Source organism: Chiloscyllium plagiosum, chromosome 15 (genome assembly GCF_004010195.1).
Source record: "Chiloscyllium plagiosum isolate BGI_BamShark_2017 chromosome 15, ASM401019v2, whole genome shotgun sequence".
NCBI lineage: Eukaryota > Metazoa > Chordata > Chondrichthyes > Orectolobiformes > Hemiscylliidae > Chiloscyllium > Chiloscyllium plagiosum.
Genome location: NC_057724.1, coordinates 32,755,687 through 32,767,683, shown reverse-complemented (window position 1 = coordinate 32,767,683; position 11,997 = coordinate 32,755,687).

Here is an 11,997-nt window from a genome sequence, read left to right as displayed (position 1 = left end):
TGTTCTTACCGTTCTGCACATGTGCTGGTGTTCTTACCGTTCTGTGCATGTGTCCGTGTTCTTACCGTTCTGCACATGTGACGGTGTTCTTACCGTTCTGCGTATGTGCCGGTGTTCTTACCATTCTGTGCATGCGCCAGTGTTCTTCCTGTTCTGTGTATGCGCCTGTGTTCTTACTGTTCTGCACATGTGTCAGTGTTCTTACTGTTCTGTGCATGTGTCAGTGTTCTTACTGTTCTGCAAATGTGCCGGTGTTCTTACTGTTGTGTGCACGTGCCTGTGTTCTTACCGTTCTGGGCATGTGCTGGTGTTCTTACTGTTCTGCATATGTGCCGGTGTTCTTACTGTTGTGTGCACGTGCCTGTGTTCTTACCGTTCTGTGTATGTGCCGGTGTTCTTACCGTTCTGTGCATGCGCCTCTGTTCTTATCGTTCTGTGCATGTGCCGGTGTTCTTACCGTTCTGTGCATGCGACTGTGTTCATACCGTTCTGTGCATGCGCCTGTGTTCTTACCGTTCTGTGCATGCGCCTCTGTTCTTATCGTTCTGTGCATGTGTCAGTGTTCTTACCGTCTGCACATGTGCCGGTGTTCTTACCGTTCTGTGCATGCACCTGTGTTCTTACCATTCTGTGCATGTGCCCGTGTTCTTACCGTTCTGCACATGTGTCAGTGTTCTTACCGTTCTGCATATGTGCCGGTGTTCTTACTGTTGTGTGCACGTGCCTATGTTCTTACCGTTCTGGGCATGTGCTGGTGTTCTTACCGTCCTGGGCATGTGCCGGTGTTCTTACCGTTCTGGGCATGTGCTGGTGTTCTTACCGTTCTGTGCATGTGCCGGTGTTCTTACCGTTCTGTGCATGCGCCTCTGTTCTTATCGTTCTGTGCATGTGTCAGTGTTCTTACCGTTCTGCACATGTGCTGGTGTTCGCGTATGTGCATCATTGGTGGTGGCCTTTTGCCGTCTGCGCAAGCATCAATGTCAGCTGCCGACAGAGCAGCTTTCTGTGAGAGCTACTGTGCAGAGAGCAGCATTCTTTAATTCTTTTACCATGTGCTGTATTAAATTTACTTTTGATTTGTAAATAAATATGATTTAAACCTTTATTCAGGCTGTGCTACTTTGTGTTAGGCTTTTGGGTGATTTTTGAGTGATCATGAGTGCTATTTGTTGCTGGTCTGCCCCTAACCCCACTTTTCCCATTGGCCCCATTATTTCTATTTAGTGATTTTCTATTAAGCAAGGATTCACTGGAACGCAACTGCAGTGTTACAGGAGAACTACCTGCATTTCTGATGGTGAAACTAACTCTGTGGACAGCATGGTTCACTGTCAGCCTTTCCTTTCCACCAGGGAGGTGGAGGAGAGGATTGGCAAAATGATTCTGTGTACGAATGAAAGGAACAGGGAGGTCAATATGGAGGACTTTAACTTCCCCAAAATTAACTGGAAATGCTATCATTCTAGTATGTCAGATGGATCAGTTTTTGTCCAATGTGTACAGGATGGTTTCCTGACACATTATGTCAACGGGCCGACAAGAGGGGAGACCACATTGAATCTGGTGCTTGGTAATGAACATTTAGTTTAGTGATGGAAAGTGATAGGTACATGCCACAGGTCAAGAGTTATCAATGGGGCAAGGGCAATTATAATAAATTAAGAAGACTAAGAGGGGATTTAATAGAGACATACAAGATGATCAGAGGATTAGATAGGGTGGACAGTGACAGTCTTTTTCCTAGGATGATGACATCTGCTTGTATGAGAGGGCATACCTGCAAATTGGGGGGTGGTAGATTTAAGACAGATGTCAGAGGCAGGTTCTTTACTGAGAGAGTGGTAAGGGTGTGCCTGCCAATGTAGTTAACTCAGCCACGTTAAGGAGATTTAAACAATCCTTGGATAAGCACATGATGATGATGAGATAGTGTAGGGGGATGAGCTTAGAATAGTTTACAGGTCAGCGGAACATCGAGGGCTGAAGGGCCTGTTCTCTGCTGTACTGTTCTATAATCTGTGATCTATAATAACCTTGATGTAAGAATTTAATGATGACCATGAAACTGTTGCAAATTGTCAGGAAAAACCCATCTGTTGACTAATGTCTCTTAGGGAACAAAATTTGCCATCTTTACCTGGTCTAGCCTACATGTGACTCCAGACCCGTAGCATGTGGTTAACTCTAATTTTCCCTCTGGGCAATTATTGCTTGTGCAGCAAGTAAATCAATATTGCACAAATGATTTCTAGAAAAGGTGACTCTCCCCAACAGAACATGTCGTATTGAGGGAAGTGATATCACTTTGGAGTCTTGATAGTTCATTTGATATAATTGCAGTTCTTCCATCTGGACGGTCACTCTTGAGATTGTCTATGGATGCTCTATTATTCCAAGTTGCAGAATTTGAAGTTCCTTTTTTTAACCACAAAAATAATGGCCCCATTTGGTGTGTCCCACAGTCAGGAAATAGTGGAACAGTTTATTTATAAGGAGTATTTTCCAGCCCTCTCCCTACTTGGGGTGATCAGGGGATATCCTGAAGAGGATTATTCAGTCACAGGTTCTGTAGTCACTTTCCCAACATGAGTATCTAATGACCTTCACAAGTCTGTAGATTCTTGGAGTCCCTAATCAAAGTTCACAGCTCTATCCCAGTTGCTATGTCTCTACTGCCCCAGACTTGATAAATTGGCTGTGGCATGCATCTACTTGAGACTTTCCTTAATGTGGGGAACTTGGAGAGATGTCATTGTCCACAAGATCCCGAGGGATGTTTGGTCAGGTATACAGTGATATGTCAAACCATAATGATCAGGCCCGCACTGTTGCTGTGCCCATCATCAGCTTTTGCAACCTGTGAAAGTCATGGGGAGGTGGTGGTCTATTGACAATGTCACTGGAATAGTAATCCAGAACTTCAGGCTGATGTTTTGTGAGTTCCAACTCTACAGAGGCAGATGGTGAAAATTTGAATTCAATAAACATTTGGAATCCTCAGTGGAAACCATGTTGTAAATCCCTAATGTTCTTTAGGGAAGGATGCCTGACTTACATATGACTCCAGGCCTACAGCCTATGGGCAAATAATACTGGCCTTGCCAGTGATATCCACATCCTATTAACAAATTTTTAAAAATAAATTTTCCTTTGCTTGTAATGCTGTGGAGGACTTTTGGCTTTTCTGGTCTGTGGATAACATGGTTCACTGGCAGATCACCAACCCATATCCACCATCACTTTCTTGTTGTCATGGCTGATCTTCTACCAAGAGTAAAGTGTTCCCAATGGCATTGCCCAAGGAATCATGCATAATCAATTCCACAATGTCAAGCTGATGATTCATGGGGTGAATTTTAATAATGTATGAATGCAATAATTTTAAATATTAATTTGGTTTCTGATTTCGTTGGAATGCAGTATTATGGTGCCTGGTAGAGAAATTGGTTCTTTCTAAAGATGTAAATAGCACTTTGATATATAAATGAAGGTTTCAGAGTACCAAGGATAATTAATACATTACTATTGAACATTGATCACACAAAATACTGCAGTTAGAAACCAAAATTTTAATCACTCAAAAGGCATCTGTAATCCATTTGACTCTATGACAATTCTCTCAGAAATATAAAGTATAAATATTAATAGCGTGAGCTATGGATCCTCAAAATATTCATCAAAATTCATTCTGATGACTAGAATTTTAAAATGTTCGTCTAGTAAAAAGATGAAAGGTGATGTTAACTGTTAGAAAAAGTACATCATAAAATCTATACAAAATGTTTCACATTCCAAACACTTTTCTGTGGTATCTTATATTTATAATATGTTTGGTTTTCAGTCTGCTTTACAGCTTAAGTATTGCTTAAAGAGTTTACTTTCTGCTTTTTGGATGTGAATTTGATCATTGGATGTGTCCACATAATTATTTCTTAAAGTTGTACCTGACCAGCAATCAAAACTGAGATCTGATTAAATCTTGCTTTTGGTGCTTTTATTTTGCGAGCAAGAAAGCAATGCCCCAGAATTTGTGAATGGACTGAAGGTGCTGTCAAAAAAAACATCAATCTGCTCAGACAGGTTATAGCACATCTGGCAATACTTAGTGGCACTACATTTTTGGGCCCTGAGAGGCTGGGAATAGAAGTGGGTGGGGGCGAGTTTCACTGGGCCACTGGCTTGGTCAAACTCCCAATTCCACACAGTGTAGGAGGTCAGGACACTGGGCCAAAAGCACTTTGGCATTGCAGGGGCATAGAGGAGGGGGAAAGGCTGCCAATGCTAACCAGAATAGGGTGTTATGGACCAGGCCAGACCCTCCTCAAAACATTTCAGGAAAGTAGTCCAGATCCTAAATTTTCTAGTTATTTTGAGCAGGTGTAGAATGGATATTCCAGGAGCGATACAGCTGGTCAAAACCCTTCAGTTTTAAACAAGATCAAATGTATTTACAGAGTACCGAATGAAACATGAGCAAAAGAGACACAACACAGAATAGCTTAAACTATCTGAAAACCCACAGACTATCCCAACCTAATGATGCTGGTCCAAATTCCTGCAGCAATCCCCATAAACATTTTTTGGCAATAAAGGTAAAATCAAACATGAGGTCTTACAGGAGAGAGAGAGAGAGAGAGATGGCAGAGAGAATCAGCATGGAACACCTTCTTCCGTGTGTTTCATTTCTTTGACCAGCAGCCTCAAAAAACTGACCAGTAACTCTGAACAGCCAGACTACTGAAACCAAACCAAACCAGAGAAAAGCTGGGCTGGGAGAACTGGCCACTCCCCTTTCATTGTCCAAGTGTTCTTTTAAACTTAAAGGCTTCTTCAAGTAGATAAACACAGACCAAATGGAACCTGTGTCTTTATGACCCCTTTGATAAAAAAAACCCAGTGACAACCTAACCTTGTTAAAGAAGCACCATCGTCACACCTTCCCCCCCTTAAAAAATATTAAAAGATGGCTTCATTTTATAACCCCTTTATCTTATACTGTTAGTACACTACAACACCCGCATACATTATATTGACTATAAACATGCAAACATGCACTCTAAAGTCTTTTACAGTTGTTTTACTCCTGTCATCAAATGCATCCATTTCTCACTGATACAGTGCATTCGGCATTATGAAAGCCAAATTGGTCTTTGCTCTTTCAGACAGAGGTACCTGCCGGTATCCTTTGAGCAAGTCTAACTTAAAAACATAAGTTCCTTGTACCACCGTTTCAATACAGTCTTCCAAATGTGGAATCGAATATGCAACAGTCTTTATAACTGCAATGATCTACACATAACCATTGGCTACTATCTGGTTTTAGCATCATTATTATGGATAAGCTCCAGTCACTGTAACTCACTACGATTGTGTCATCTTGGAGCATGCATTCAATCTCCTTTAGCGGGTTATGCCTGTAAGGATGCTGCTTAATTGGATCAGCATCTCCTATTTCTGCATCATGCATAATTAGGTTAGTACTTCCCAACTTATTTCCACATATCTCCCCATGCGATAACAAAAACTCTTTCAGATCATTTTGATATTCCTCTGTAAAGTAACACAATAACTTATCACAATTTTTGACAACATCCTCATTGTCCAGTTTAATTTGAGGACTGTCCAATTCAGAATCCTTTGAACTTGGTTCTTCTCATCTGTGTTGTATACAGTTTCCTGTGGCTTTCCTTCCTTTCAAAATACCTTTTGAGCATATTCACATGACTTACCCTGTAAGATTTATTTCTGTCTGGAGTCCTTATCAAGTCGTTCACCTCACTCAATTTCCTTTCAACCTGATAAGATCCACTAAACCTTGTTTTTAAAGATTTACTTATCACTGGAAGTAACACTAACACTTTATCCCCGATAGCAAAATAGTGAGTTTTTGAATTCCTGGCTGCTTCCTATTTCATTGGATACAATGATACTTTTAAATGCTGTCTAGCCAACTCCCTCACTCTGTTTAATCATTCCCTTAAACCTGACACATATTTAGACTATGTGGTCTCTGAAATTTGACGTAGCGATTTCTCCTTAATCAATTTTAGTGGTCCTCTCACTTCATGAACAAATACTAATTCAAATGGACTGAATTTGGTCGAATCATTTGCTGCAACTCTGATTGCAAAAAGCACAAACAGAATTCCCTTATCCCAATCATCTGGATAGCCTTGACCATAAGCTCTAAGCATAGTCTTTAAAGTCTGATGCAATCTTTCTAGCACCTGCGATTCTGGATGGTACGCAGTAGATTTGAATTGTTTTATTCCTAAGCTGCCCATAACTTGCATGAATAATTTTGAGATGAAGTTTGACCCTTGATCTGATTGTCTATCTGTGATTAGTCCACCCCTAGTGAAAAATTTGAGTAAGTCCTCTACAAACCTTTTAGCTGCGTTATCGTGTAATAGAACAGCGTCTGGAAATCTAGTGGACACATCCATGATTGTTAGCAAATACTGATTCCCACTTTTTATTTTAGGTAGGGGTCCTACTCAACCAATTAAAACTCTTGTAAAAGGCTACTCAAATGCAAGAATAGGCATTAAAGATATGGGTTTTATTACTGCCTATAGTTTTCCATTTATCTGACATGTATGACATATCTGGCAAAATTCAACTACATCCTTGTGCAGTCTAGGCCAGTAAAAATGTTTTGTATTTTAGCTTGAGTTTTTCTTACTCCTAAATGACCCCCTAGAGATCGTTCATGAGCTACCTGCAAGACCTCTTTTCTACTGACAATATGACTTGGTCATGTTAAAATTGTAAACATTGGTTTGGCTGCATTTAGAATACTGTGTACAGTTCTGGTCACCACATTACCAAAAGGATGTGGATGCTTTGGAGAGGGTGCAGAGAAGGTTTACAAGGATGTTGCCTGGTATGGAAGGTGCTAGCTATGAAGAAAGGTTGGGTACGTTAGTTTTGTTTTCATTAGAAAAAAGGAGATAGAGGGGGGACCTGATTGAGGTCTACAAAATCATGAAGGGTATAGGTAGGGTAGATAGAGATAAGCTTTTTCCCAGGGTGAAGGATTCAATAATGAGAAGTCATGCTTTCAAGGTGGGAGGTGAAAAGTTTAAGGGGGATACACGCGGCAAGTATTTTACACAGAGGGTGGTAGGTACCTGGAACCCGTTGCCAGCAGAGGTAGTAGAAGCAGGCACGGTAGATTCATTTAAGATGCGTCTGGACAGATGCATGAGTAGGTGGCAAGCCGAGGGATACAGATGCTTAGGAATTGGGCGACAGGTAGAGACAGTGGATTTGGATCAGCTCAGGCTTGGAGGGCCGAAGGGCCTGTTCCTGGGCTGTAAATTTTCTTTGTTTTTTTGTTCTTTGACTTGATTAACTTCTGCCCATTCTCATCTGCCTGAGTATGTGATGGTCTCCATTTCCTCATGGAGGCATTTTTAAGATAGTGGCACACCAGGATACATCTGGATACTTCTTCTGTGTATGCTTTTTGATACAATTGGTTTAGCTTTCCCTCTTTCTGCTCTAATTCAGTTAATTTCTCTGAACTAAAGATGTTGGCTTTGTCAGCTCTCTGTTCTGGTTTTGTCTCAACTATCTGATCAAACAGGCTCTCTGCTAATTCCGCTTCAACTTTCTTATCTGTACTCTTTGATTTTGCCTGTTTCAACTGGTGACTTTATGACCTTTTTACCACAATAAGTCGGGAAAAAAAAACAGGATGTGTGTCCTGCAATAGCTCAGTTGCCTGAGTTTCCACTGGCTTTTCAACCACAGTAGGCAGCACTCCTATCTGTGAACTAGCTATATCATTAGCAAGGACAAATTGTATTCCTGGAGCTGAGAGTTTGGCTGTACTCCTGCCATGACTTCTCCACTCTTCACTGGACACTTTAACCTCACTTTACATAATTGTGAACTTCTTATCTCACTATGAATCCCCGTTATTAGCACTTTTTCCAGCAATAGTCTGTCAGAGATAGATATCTCCTCATCTTTCAACATCAAAGATTGAGAGGATCCGATATCTCATAATATCGTAACCTCTTTACCTGCTGCTCCTGGCCTATGTGAAGAAACTTTACCATCACAGGTATATGGTTTAAGAAGATCAGGCACTTCCTCCTTAACCAACCTCCGCCCAGCTTGTACATTCTTGTGCAGCTTTCTAGCCTCCATTGTGCTTTCTGTTAGCACTCCAACAAAATTCACTGGCTTATCCTGTTTTCCTACATCTGGCTTCCTAGTGTTTTCCCTAACCCACCAACACTGCGATTTCATGTGGCCTACTTTATTGTTGTGAAAACATCAGACTTTTTCACTTCTCTTGTCCCTTCAAGGTTTTCCTTTTTACTCAGTGGTAAGTTATCCTCATGATCTACCTTTCCCTTTCCATGAGAGGATTTCTCTTTTCCCCAATTTCAATTCCTCATGGATTGTAACCGATTTTGGAAGCCAAACTTTGCTTTATGGACCAACTCAATCACCAGCCATTTTGGCTGCTAATCTTGCTGTGTTAACTCTCTGCTCTTCCACATGAGTTCTCACTACTTCAGGAAGTGTATTTTTGAACTCCTCCAAAATTATCATCTCTCTAAGAGCTTAATGGGTTTGATCTATTTTTAATGCCCTTATCCACCTATCAAAACTACTTTGTTTGATCCTTCCAAACGCAATGTAGGTTTGACCAGGGTCCCTCCTTAGATGCTATCTGTAGGCTTCTGGCCCAAGCTCATATGCTCTTAAGATGGCTTTATTCACATCCTCATACACCCTAGATACCTTGATGGTGAATGCAAATAACTCACTAGCTCTACCTACCAATTTTGGTTGGATCAACAAAACCCACATGGTCACTGGCCACTGCATTTCTTTAGCCACCTTCTCAAATGAGATGAGAAAGGCTTCTAAATCCTTCTCATCTAATTTAGGAAATCCTTGAATATATGTAAGCAGTTTCTCACCAGACCTTTGGCTACCATGGATTTGCTCATGTTCACTCGCTTCCTCACTAAACTTACCTTCAGCCTTCATCTCCATCCTTTTAAGCTAATTTTCCTGTCTAAGTGCCAATTTCTGAAGTTCAAACTTCCTCTCTATCTTCCTTTCCTCTCTCTCCTTTTCTCTCTTCTCTCTCTTTCTCTCTCTCTCCTTCTCTGTTTGTTGTTCTACTAAAGTAATTCGTCCTTTTTCTCTTCCCTCTGCTTTTATTCGTAATTCAAACACTTTAATTTCTTTTGCCCTTTCCTTTTCTTTTGGCTCTAACTCAAGCTGCTTCATTTTTAGTTGGATTTTAGCCATCTCTAAAGATTCTGATGGTGTTTTCAGCAAATTAAAATGCTAAGATATTGCTGTAATTACCTCGCTTTTCCTCATGGAATAAGGCAGCTCCAGCTCCAGCTTGTCAGCTAAATCCAGCAGCTTGGTTTTATTCATCTTTTATAAAACCTAAAAGCCACTTCTTACATGCTCAGAACACTTTTAGTGACTGAAACAGCCATTGCCATCCCAAGTACTGTTTAAACCAACTAAAATAAATACTCAGAACAAAAGACATCAATGCCTACCACTCGCTTCCTTCGAGTCCAGCAACTATAATCCCAACTAGGAACTACAGAACAAGTCTTGGACAAGACCTAAATCTGTAATAGACCAGGCCAGACCCTCTCAAAACATTCCAAGAAAGTAGCCCAGTCCCTAACTTTTCTAAGTGTTTTCAGCAGGTGTAGAGGGATATTCCAGGAATGATGCAGCTGGTCAAAACCCTTCAGTTTTAAACAAAACCGAATTTATTTACAGAGTACTGAATGAAACACAAAAGAGAACACAATAACTTAACCAATCTGAAAACTCAACAGACTATTCCGACTTAATGATGCTGATCCAAATTCCTGCAACAATCCCCATTAATACCCCTTGGCAAAAAAGGGTAAAATCATACACGGGGTTTTACAGGAGAGAGAGAGAGATGGCAGAGAGATTCAGCATGAAACACCTTCTTCCTTGTATTTCATTTCTTTGACCAGCAGCCTCAAAAAACTGACCAGCAGCTCTGAATAGCCAGACTGCTGAAACTAAACCAAACCAGAGAAAAGCTTTCTCTGTACAAGTGTTTTTTTTTAAACTTAAAAGCTTCTTCAAGTAGATAAATGCAGACAGGATGGAAACTGTGTCTTTATGACCCCTCTGAAAATAAAACCCCAAGGACAACCTAACCTTATTAAAGATGCATCATTGTCACAGGTGGAGTTACCCAAACAAGTGGAAGGCTATAGCTATCAATAGCGGAGATGGATTTTGAGCCCAGTGATAGGGAGCAACACCCATTTGCTGGGAGGACACAAAGGCCTATACTCAGTATAAGATCAGCATTGAAGACAGAGATAACTGAGAATGACCAGCTATCAGTGACATAGAAAATTCCAACTCTCTTGCCAGATGTTGAGTATTACAGTCAGGGTAGAAGTTATAGAATGTCTCCTTTTTTACTCCTTGATTGACTACAATAGGTAGTGTTATTTATAAAATATACAGTCATTCCTCTGTATCTGCAAAATCAGCCTTCGCAAATTCGCCTCCATGTCAATAAACCAATTAATCAACATTGGTGGGCAAAAATCGTGTAGCCATGACCACTTTCACACCAACTCAAAAATAATTTTAACTGACACATGGTGGTCAGCCATACTGCCTTATGGGAGATGTACAGAAACAAAGGTAAATGCAGATACTTGCTTGCAATCCTTCCTCCAACCCGTACTTGGGTACTCTCAGCATCTCCTGCCCTCTCTCTTCTCTTGCTTTGTCATGTGGAAGTTAGTTGTGCACATCTCTGTCTCGCCCTTATGCCCTTTGTCTGATTGTGAAGTGAAGTGAAGTGATAGTGTTAATGTACCTAAGCACAAGAAGATGGTGATGAAACTTAGTGAAAAGGTGAAAGTGTTGGATAAATTGTATTATGGACCAAGCCAGCCCCCTCAAACATTCAAAGAAGGTAGCTCAGACCCAAACTTTTTTAGTTGTTCTAGGCAGATGTAAACTGGATATTCCAGGAGTGATGCAGCTGGTCAAACCATTTGGCTTTGAGTAAAACAGAATTTATTTACACACCACTGAATGAAACACAAACAAAAGTACACAGAATTGGTGTGCTGTAGCTGTATGATGTGGGAGCTGGCTGATCCCATTGTGAACGGCAGTGACCACATCTGCAGCAAGTGTTGATTGCTGGAAGAACTCCGGATCAGAGTTGATGATCTGGAATCTGAGCTTCAAACACTGCGGCGCATCCGGGAGGGGGAGAGTTACCTGGACACTTTGTTTCAGGAGGCAGTCACACCTGGGAGATTAAGTAATTCACATCCAGTTAATGATCAGGGACATCAGAGTGTGACTGTAAGTGAGGCAGGTAGGGGGAACCTGAGTTCAGGAGTGCAGGAGCCTCAGCCCTTGACCTTGTCCAACAGGTACGAGATTCTTGCTCCCTGTTCGGATGAGGAAAAGGGCTCTGGACAGGAAGAGCCAACTGACCAAGGCACCATGGTCCAGAAGGCCATTCAAGAGGGGGGAGCTAATAGACAAGTAGTGGTTATAGGGGATTCTATAATTAGGGGAGCAAAAAGACAAGTAGTTGTTATAGGGGACTCTATAATTAGGGGGACAAATAGTATCCTATGCAAGCCGGATCGGGAGTCTCGCATAGTGTGTTGCCTACCCGGTGCCAGGGTGCGGGACATCTCCGACCGGCTTGAAAGGATATGGGAGCGGGAGGGGGAGGATCCAGTTGTTGTGGTCCACGTTGGTACCAACAACATAGGCAAGACTAGGGTGGAGGACCTGCTTGGGCATTATGAAGCACTAGGCAGGAAATTGAAGCACAGGTCCTCAAGGGTCATAATCTCCGGATTACTGCCCGAGCCACGTGCCAATTGGCATAGGGACAAGAAAATTAGGCAAGTAAACACGTGGCTAAGGGATTGGTGTGGGAAAGAGAGATTCCACTTCATGGGGCATTGG